This window comes from Gymnogyps californianus, unplaced genomic scaffold (genome assembly GCF_018139145.2).
Source record: "Gymnogyps californianus isolate 813 unplaced genomic scaffold, ASM1813914v2 HiC_scaffold_34, whole genome shotgun sequence".
Classification (NCBI taxonomy): domain Eukaryota; kingdom Metazoa; phylum Chordata; class Aves; order Accipitriformes; family Cathartidae; genus Gymnogyps; species Gymnogyps californianus.
The window spans coordinates 835032-845316 of NW_026114224.1; the positions used below are offsets into that span (position 1 = coordinate 835032).

The following is a 10285-nucleotide window of genomic DNA, read 5'->3' on the forward strand; positions in this document are numbered from 1 at the left end:
ACTAACTGGGCATCGGTGTGCATCACTTGATTTGTATTATTTGTATTTGTATCTAATTCTTCTAGTATTATTATTGTCATTTTATTATTATTATTATCATTATCAATATTTTCTGTCCTTTCGGTCCTATTAAACAGTCTTTATCTCAACCCACGAGGGGTTTTTTCAATTCTCTCCCCCATCCCACTGGGTGGGCGGAGTGAGCGAGCAGCTGCATGGTGCTTAGTTGCTGGCTGGGGTTAAACCACGACAGGAGGGTAGCTCAAGGGCCTTGCCTTGCCCTTCTCCCCACAGCTCCTGCCCATAACCCTGGCTGGGGACTTTCTCTTTGACCGCCCAAGCTGGCTCTGCAGGCACTGAAGGAAACCCCGGAGCGAGGGGGCAGCCTTGTTGCTTGGCAGGGCGGAGAGGAGTGGCTCTCCAGCGAGCTCAGGAGGGCTGCAACCCTGCCCAGAAATCCAGCTCGCACGGGGTGCGGGACTGTACCCAGTGTAAAAGTCAGTTCTTTGCTGGCCAAGGAGGCAGACAAGGACGTTTAGCATAGAATTACCAAGGGAATCCGTAAATCCCTAATTTTAGCTGTGCACATAGCGGTGCCCCAGCCTAACGCGTGGAGGACCCCGATATAGAGGAAAGCAGGGTTTCTAGATGTTTACAATGCAGTTGTGTTGACCAGTCAAATTACTCCTGTTAAGGGGTGGGCTAATCAGTTACTATTGCTCGCGTAAGCACTAGGTGCTTCTCCCGGGCAGGTGGTGTGGACGTATGGTCAGTGGGCTGTTAATCTTCCTGGTTCTAGACCAATGTCCCGTGCAGGCGGAGGGGTTTTCTACTAGATTCAGGTCGATTGCTTTTCTCACCCTGGTTATATACCTGGGTTTTTTTTGAAAGACAAATCTCCTATTGTTCTATTGTCTGTATGGGGTGTTCTCAGCCAGTGAGAGACGGTTTAGGTTGGGTCTTCAGGTCACGTTGACCCTGAGGTAAAAGCTCTTAGTCCTAGGCAGTGTTCCTTCCTGTAAGCAAGTCATACAGCAGTTACTGCCTTGCCTTTCACACCAGCTGCGAGGGCCTTGCCCTGCCCGTGCTGTGCTGCGCTCCCCCCCAGCTCCTGGCTTGTCTTCCCTCCTGGCGCAGCCCTGCCCTTGCTGCTCGCCAACAGCCGAGGGCTGCCCCCGCCACCTTGCAGGGTGCCAAAGAGCCAGAGAAACCCCTCCTCTCCGTGCCTGGCGCCATTCCTGTCCTGCCCAACGCTGCTGGGGTGGAGGTGGTTCCCAGTCGCCCCAGGGCAGGGCTGGCCCATCCGGACTGGGTGGTGGCCAGTCTTAAATGCTGCCGGATGTGTCCCAGGAAGGCTCTGGGCAGGCTGAGCTGGTAGAACCTCTTGGTGAGGCTGAGGGACGAGGTGGCAGTGCTGAGGCCTGCATGTTTGGGCTTGTGTTTGCTGGTTCCCTGTCCCATCCACACACCAGAGCACGCAGAAAGCAAGGAGAGGAGACAAAAGCAAAAGCGGGATGGAGAGGGCTGGGATGTGGGAGCAGATGTGAGCACGGAGAGTGCGGCCGCAGCCTGCCTGCTGCAGGGGCTATTGCTCAGGGGAGAGCATTTGACTGCAGATCAAGAGGTCCCTGGCTCAGCTCCGGGTCCCCCTTCCACTGCCCCTTTCCTTCTTCATCCGTGCTGCCAACCTCCCTCAGCTTCTCTTTTGCTTGCACTGCTTCCGCCACCCTCAGTGGCATGGCTGCGGGGAACGGACCATGCACCAGCCACTGGCTCTTCTCTCCTTCTCCTTCTCCGGGCTCTCTCTGCATGTGCCCCTCCGAGTTTCCCTTTTCCTTAAGATGCTGAACCACCCAGGCAGGCTACTTGCAGCCCCTCCTCTGCTGCTGCTCTGTGGGGAGCAGCTGGGTATGCGACTGAGAGAAGTCCTCTGGGAAGCCTCCGGGTCTTTTCCATGCCACCCATCAGGGTCTGTGATGGCAGGGGATGGTCTCCTGATGCCGCAGTCACCACCATGGCCTCCTTCGCACTTCCACATCTTTCCCAGAAGAGGAGGAGCCAGGAGAGACCCACCCCTTATCATCTCATTCTTCGGTTAAATTTGGAAAGCCCCCGGGGAAAGGTTGTCCATGTGTGCAAGGGCTGGGGCTGGGTCAGGCAGAATATCCCCAGGACCCCAGGCAAGATCTCAGATCCATGAGGTGTCTTGCCTTCATCTTTAGCAATGAGGACCATGTTGTGCAGGCTCTCTTTGGAGAGGAGCTGCTGTAGTTTCAGGCATAGGGAAGACAGCTGGTGGGGTTGTTCTGCTTGGGATGTCAGGTGAGCTCAGGCTCTTAAGTTCTGCTCAAGAACCAACAACAGTGGACCTCTTTTCATGGCTCATACTTGGCACTGGTCCGTTCTCTTCCCCCTACTTGCCTACCTTGTCAATGGGAGCAGGATTTCCCAAGTGCTGTAGGCAAGGGGGTTTTACCGTCTCCCTGGGCAGCAGGTACAGTGTGGAGCTGAGTCCCACGGCTGCAGCGTGGTCCATTGCAGGGAGCCCAAACAGTGTGGTCCATTGCAGGGAGCCCAAAAGGGGAGTGCGCCCCGTAGTTGGCAGGATTCGAACCTGCGCGGGGAAACCCCAATGGATTTCTAGTCCATCGCCTTCACCACTCGGCCACAACTACCTGCTCCAGCCCTCTCTGCCCTGCCGATCACATGCCCTCTGCAATGACACCCGGCTCCCTGGGACTTTCAGGGCAATGCTCCACTCGAAGCCCTGCACTTGGGACCTGCACTGAGCATGACAGGCACCTGGTGACAGCCTTCCACAGGCCTTGAGAGGCATAGCCCCAGGGGCTACAGCTGCAGCTCTCAGCGCCTTGTCCTCAGCCGCGCACCTGGGATATCTTGCCACAGGGGGATGCTTTCTCTCCCCAGCTGCCATCTCTGCTGCCTCCAGGGAAGAAGGGAAGGCAGCTGTGTGGAGACAACCAGGGTCAGGTGGGCATATTAGACCCCACTTGGCTTCTCAGATTTAGCTGAGGAGGTCTCCAAGCTTGCTGGGAGCACTAGGAGGAGGACACTCCTGCAGGGGAGGTGGTGACCTCCCGGCAGCACCTCCAGCCTCTTGGGGACGTAGGGTGGTGTCAAGCCTTGAACAAAGACCATGACTGCCATGCAGGTTGTTGGTGTGTAGGGGGAATGGTTTGCGAGAGTGGGAGAGATCTATGGCAAGGGCGAGGTAGAGCCTGGCTGAGGAAAAGTCAGGAGGGGCAAAGGGAGAATAAACGGGAGGTGCGGATGACTTAGAGGGAGACTGGAGAGAGCTTGTTTTGGTGGAATAGGTATGTCCAGAGCTTTTTCCCAGCACTGCAAGCATTGTGACATTCTTGAGCATGGACCAAAATATTAAACAATCCACAAAAGCAATAATTTACATCACTAGATGAAAGCAGCTCCGATTCCATTTTGGCTCTGGAGCAGGAAAATGGCGTTAATGAGTCAGTGGGGACGTGGTAAATTTGGTAGTGCCTGTCTGACACCCTGAAGTTTACCGGAACTGGATGTAACAATGGTCCTGGTGACTAAGAACTGAGACACCCTCATTTCTCTTGCAGCTTATGGCCTGTGGGCCAAGGGAAACGCAAGGAGCCTCTCACAAGTAGACTCCCTACCTAAAGGGGACAAAGCTTCTCGAGTCTCTGATTGCAGGGTTGCTTCAAGAATAAGGCAATGTTCTTTGCTGTGCTGACACTCAAAACCCAAGCTGGATGGCGGGGTTGGGGGGGGGGGTTGTGTTAGCACAGTATTTACAGACTCCCACTCTGTCATCAGCAGTGCTAGTGTAGGTGGAGTTACAAAGAGGGGGATCGTGATTGCGCATGCTCGATCATGCCCTACTGAAATGCCCACCCTAACCGCATCTTGCAGTCACACTGCCTCCGTCCAGCCATGAAAAGAAGTGCTTTTCTCCTTTCCACGCCATACCCATCCCCTGGAGTTTATTCCCGCAAGACCAAGGAAAGAGAGAAGTGCCATGAATGGTTTTCGTATGATTTTGTGAACAACAGCTGAGAGGACTGAAAAGTTAATTCAAACGGCCTGTATTAACTTTCACAATGCACTGTGACCAGAGGGTCAGGCAAGTCTCTCCAAAGCAATCTCTCCCTCGGATCTCCATAGCCGTGTCCCTTGATGACTTGACCAGGCCCTCACGCATCGTCCAACCAGGGGTCTGGGCTCAGCTTGGGAAGTGGAGAATCTGTTGGAAACCAGGAAATCAATGCGTAGGAGGGTGATCAAAGAGATGCCCGCGTCCTTCCCTGAAAGAGACCCACACCCAAATTGACCTCTTTTGCTCCGTAAGGTCATCCCAGAGGCCAAAGGCCTGGATGGCCTGCTTCTGAGGAGAGGCTCAGGGCAGGGAGCCAAAAGCTCATGGCTCTTTTTCCTGGGTCAGGGATGAGGTGACCCATTCCATGCATTTCAGATTTCAAAGGGACATCGGATCAGTCTCCCGGAGCACCTGGGAGTCATCATGAGGTGGAAGAGTTGGGAAAACCCCTGAACTCCAGGCAAACATGAGTCACCCTGCTATGGACTTCAGTGGACACGCCTGCCTCAGGCGTGCCAGGGATACCAGAGCTCACAGCCCCAGAGTTCTGCTTGCGTCAAGGGCATTTCCACACATTTTAGCACCATCCTGAATCTACGGGGGCTTCTATGCAATCTCCTGCATTTGCTGTCTTCCAAGGCATTGCCTTTTGGTGGTTGCTCAAGGGCTTGTGTGACTCAGGGTAACCCAGAATAATGAAGTTTGGAATGGACCTCTGGAGGTCTTCTGCTCCTGTCCCCTGCTCCGAGCAGACCAGACTTCCCAGGTACCTCAGCAGGCTCTGGGCCTTGTCCTGCTGATTTCTCTTCTCCCATATGGGACTGTGCGGTCTTGATGTTCTGCTTGAACTTACTCAGAGTCTCCTGTGTGTCTACGATGACCCGCTGGGAGAAAGGTTTCTCAGGGCTAGCCTGAGTGCCTGCACTGAAAGCACTTGAGAGCTGACTTGAGGTGTCCCTCATAGCTGAATTTGACCGTGAGTGGTGGCCGTGCTCACCATGAAGAAGGCCAAGTGACAAAGGCAATCCGTATTAGGAAAACGCACTCAGAATCTCCTCGTACACTAGCCTGAGACCTCCGAGCTGATTGGCCTTCTGAAGCTGGGACACAGATGAATGGTTTTGATGTTTGGTGGTATGAAGCAGGAGCACAACATTTCAGATGAAAGAGGCAAGGGCTTAATCACCAGCGAGGCCTTGGCAAGCGGCAGCTGCTAGGTGTTTAGATGCTTCATGATCAAGTAATGTTTGTGGCCCCGCGGGGATCTGGGACACAGCATAAAACCTCCGCTGCTCCGGGCTCTGCATCCTCCTCTCTTGCCTCCCTTTCCTCGAGGAACGAGGTAAGCCTGAGTCCGCTCCATCTCTCCCTGTGGGCTGAGCTGCTGTCATGGTGGCTCCTCAGGTTGATACTTGGGCTGCCTCAGCTTGGCCCTGCAACAGAACTGTTTAAGGGCTGTCACCTCTGTCCCTTTTGGCGGAGGTGGCTGGGGAGGGCTGGGAAGAGGGGGTTTCTTTAAAGCAGAAGGGGATCAATGGGGCTGAGCTGCAGGGACGTCTGCCCACCAGAATGTCTGCCTTTAGCAGATGGTCTCTAACGAAATGGCCAAGTGCCTCCAGTGCCATCTTTATGACAGCAATGTTTGTTCAGGAGATGGGGTATGACCAGTCTTGCCACAGGTGCTTTAAACCCACTGTGCTGGGTCCTATCCTGAAAGCGGTTCAGCCGTCCTGTGCCGTGCAATTCGGAGGGCACGATGAGGGCCGTGGGAACTGTAGGCACACCAGGTGTTTTTAAAGAAAGTGTGTCCACAGAGAGAGCTGAGGAAAAGAAAGACAGACTGATACTGAGGCTCGTGCTCCCTGCCTGCTCTGTGTTTCAGCTTTGCCTCCCTCACTGAGAGATGTCTTGCTTCAGACCCTGTCTCCCAACGCCCTGCGGCGCCTCTGGCCCAACCCCACTTGCCAGCAGCTGCAGTGAGCCCTGTGTCGCCCGCTGCGCGGACTCGACGGTGGCCATCCAGGCCTCCGCGGTGGTGGTGACCCTGCCGGGCCCCATCCTCACCTCTTTCCCTCAGAGCACAGCCGTGGGATCCTCTCTGTCAGCTGCTGTTGGGAGCTCCCTCAGCGCCGGGGGGGTTCCCATCTCTTCTGGGGCTCCCTTGGTCTGGGGGGGTCAGGGCTGTGTCTGCCTCCCACCCGCTGCAGTCTGAACTGCTGAAGCTGGCGGATCATCCCCTTCGTAGCGGGAAGGCAGATGGGAACTCTGCATCAGGAGCATGGCCAGGGCTTGCAGGCGGGCTGCGTGTCCTCATCCCACCTGGCAGGAGGGACCTGTGCCCGCTGCTCCTCGCTGCAGGGCAGGCCTCGCCGTGCCTCCTCTGGCTTTGCTTTGCTCTGAGCTCCTTGAGACAGCACTCGTTCTCTTCTGCTTTGCTGAACCTCCTGCCGACGGGGGGAGGGTGCCGGAGTTAGGGACTGCTCTTGCTGGGCTGGGATTGTCACCAGGTAGAGCAGAATGGGAAAAGGCAAGCGCTTTGTGTGGAGCTTGTCCTTGGGAAATGGGCCATTCTCTGTGCCTCCCTGAACCCTGCAGACGTGTTTCTTGGTCTCTCTTCTGTGCCACTGCATTTCCTCCTTCTCATTAAAGACTTTGTGCAGCATAGCTGGCGACTCGTGGTGCTTTGTTCTCCTCCCCCCTCAGTTGGCCAAGCCCTCTGCAAGGCTGTCATGGTTTCAGCCCAGCTGGCAACTGAGCACCACGCGGCCGCTCGCTCACTCCTCCCTGCCCTGGTGGGATGCGGAGGAGAATCGGAAGAAAAGGTAAAACCTTGTCAGTTGAGATAAGGACACTTTAATAGGACAACACAAGGAGAGAAGAAATAACAATAATAGTAACAGAAGAATATATAAAGCGAGTGATGCACAATGCAACTGCTCACCATGCTCAGCTTCTTGTGAAAGTTAACTCTCTCCCAGCCGAACCCAGGACAAAGGAAGAGGGCGAATCTGCTCTCTCCCATGACAGTGAGCCTGTCCCCATGCATGGGGCACTGCAAGTTGTGGGTGGAGCTCCCTGAACTGAGACCAGAGCACCAAAAACAAGCAAGCAGGCAAGAGAAAGACAGAAAAGCCTCAGAGAAATGGATGGAACAAGAAGCAATGGACAGGGGTGGAAATACAACTAATGCCACACACAGTGGTGGTCAAAGATGGGAAACGGTTGCCCAGGGAGGTTGTAGATTCTCCGTCTTTGGAGATGTCCAACATCCAACCAGGCAAGGCCATGAAAAAGGTCCCGTGTATATTCCTTCAAAAGAAGAGAGAAAAAATCCAGTGTTATATGCCAGGCTTTGAGCCGGGCGTGGACTGCATGATCTCCACCTCAGGTGTTGAGCCACTGCTGGATGCCCTCATGCAGGAGCAGTCATCAAGAACAAGGGAGCAGAGAGGGGACAGGGGCCAGCGCTCAGGAAAGCTGCAGAACTGTGGTGGCACAGGGCAGGCGAAAGGGCACTGATGTCAGTGCCAGGGCTGGGAGCACAGGAAAGGAAGGAAGATCAGAGTGCGTTAAACAATTGACCCAACAGCAAGGCAAGGGGATTGTCGTGGTTTAACCCCAGTCAGCAACTAAGCACCACGCAGCTGTTTTCCCCTCCCCCTCCCAGTGGGGTGAGGAGGAGGAAAGGAAAGAAAAAAAAGTAAAACTTGTGAGTTGAGATAAGAACAGTTTAATAACTAAACTAAAATAGAATACTAACAATAGTAATAATGAAATATAATAATAATCGTAATGAAAAGGAATACAACAAAAAAAGGAAGGGGGCGGGGGGGGGAGAAAAAAAAACAGTGATGCACAATGCAATTGCTCACCACCCGCTGACCAATGCCCAGTTAGTTCCCGAGCTGCGATCCACGCCTCCCGGCCAACTCCCCCTGTTTATATACTGGGCATGACGTTCCATGGTATGGAATACCCCTTGGGCTAGTTCAGGTCAGCTGCCCCAGCTAGGCTCCCTCCCAGCTCCTTGCACACCTGCTTGCTGGCAGAGCATGGGAAACTGGAAAGTCCTTGGCTTAATATAAGCGCTACTTAGCAACAACTAAAACATCAGAGTGTTATCAACATCATTCTCACACTAAATCCAAAACACAGCACTGTACCAGCTACTAAAAAGAAAGTTACCTCTGTCCCAGCCGAAACCAGGACAGGGATAAAGTGTAAGCATGCTGAGGAAAGCCCTGAGGGAGCCAAAACTCGGAGGTCCCACTAAGCTGTGAACGCAGATCACTGGATTCAGAGTCCAGACTGCTCACCATTACACCATGGGACCACCTGGACAGACCCTGTCTTTCCCCTCTGGCCACCCTCGCTGAGCCATATGCTCCTGGCTGAGCCTGGCAGTCTCTCCATCTCCCTGGCCACCACCAAGTGCAGCCTTCCTCCAGGGCCACTGGGCACTCTCTACTCACAGGATCTTTCAAGGGAGTGCCAGAGCTCTTTGCGCAAGCCTGGCATGCCCTCTCATACAAGACCCAGGCTGGTAACCTGTGAGAATCTTCTTCTCGCCTAATTAGACCTGGTTATGAAGTTTCCAGCTTAACCTCTTCAACATTGCACCTCACAGACTACATTCATGGCCCAGCGATCGGTGGTTCGATGCTTGCACTTGCGGTCTCTGCTGCTGCCTCCCTTCACCCCCGTGTTGGACAGCCTGCCAGTCTGCCTGGGTACGTTATTGCCTCTCCTGTTTCTCACCTCGTAGCTCATCCAAAGCACCCGTTAAGCAGATATCCTTACCCTTGGTTGCAGTCCTAGCCAAGCTCCTGACCTTGCCGAACGAGGCAACCAAGAGAGAGGGCAGGGGAGGACGTTCAGCAGAGGGAAGAGCTCGCAGGAGGACCCGAAGCAGCTCCTTCAGCATCTCCCTCAATTACGACGTGCTCCGGCATGCTCTGATACCACCTTGTGCATGTCCCCTCTTCCTCTTCCTGTGTGCACAGGAAGACCTCTTGTGTGGCTCGTACTTCCTGACTGCGGTCCTTCTGAAAAATGCCACCAGTGCTCATGCAACCTGTGGTGGCATTGCGTGAGTGAGGATGTCTCTCTCCTGTCAGCAGCGTTGGAGAGAAATGCCCCAGAGCCTGCCACATCCCTGTTGGCCTCTTCCTGGTCGGCCTCTACTCCCCCCTGCCCCTCTTCCCACTGGTGCTGTCCATGTTTGCTGGTGAGGAACTGCCAGTTCCGTGAAACTTTTGGGGTTGAAATCCTGCTGGTCAACGCCACATCCTGGATCGGCACCTACAGAATGTGCCATTGGACCTGAAAGAGGGAAGGACGCATCTCAGGGGCTCTCCAGCTTCGGGAGCAGAGGGCAGAGGAGCTCCCTGCTGACTAAGGAGAGGGAAAAGTTGCCCCGTCACCAAAGAAGGGGAAGAAGGACTATCTGGGGAACCAAGGAAAGGTGGTGATAAAGTGGAGCAAGTTCAGCGGAGGATGCCTAGGATAGTCAGGGGCCAGGGGCTGTGGCCTTGGGAGGAGAGGCTGAGGACGCAAGGCTCGCTTAGCTGGGAGAAGAAAATGCTTAGCAGGGATCGAATCGGAGCCTCCCTCCAGTGCCTGCAAGGAGGCTACTGCAACGGCTGGAGGATGAGCGCCGTGGTCAGAAATTGAAGAGGCAGTTTGTGACTGGTTACACGAACCCAAATGATCACCCTGAGGGTGCCTAAGCATGGGAGCCGGGGTGCCAAGAGGCTGTGAAATGTCTGTCCTCAAGGTATTGTATGACCTGAAAGAAAGATGAGGTGGTGTGAGCCTGCTTGAAGCAGGAGGATGCCCTCTCTGACTCCCTGAAATGCCTTCCAAGCAGAAGGGTTGTTGCAGGGAGAGAGGATTGTGTGAGCGAATGTTTGAAGAATGTCCAGAGATGCGCACTGAAATGCGGGGAGAGGCATGCAGAATGCGAGTTTTGCAGGGGAGAGCGGCCAAGTGGAATTCCCCAGGGGCTCTCCCTCCCTGTTTCTGTTGTAGGCCTACCCAGCTGGTACTGGTGGGGCAGCATGGGTATGCCCCTTTCTCCTTCTGCAGGAGCTGGGACTGCAGCAAGAGCTGAGCAGAGCCCCCAGAGGAGCAAGAAGCCTGCAGTGAGGAGAGGGAAGGAGGCCAAGAGAGAGAAGAGCC

The 10285-nt window shown here is 54.6% G+C and overlaps 1 non-coding gene across 1 annotated transcript; it reads right to left on the bottom strand.

Moving 5' to 3' along the window:
* Positions 1 to 2593: 2593 nt before the first annotated feature.
* TRNAS-AGA (transfer RNA serine (anticodon AGA)) lies at positions 2594 to 2675 on the bottom strand. The gene has a single exon. It is a non-coding gene; the product is annotated as a tRNA-Ser (tRNA).
* Positions 2676 to 10285: the final 7610 nt, after the last annotated feature.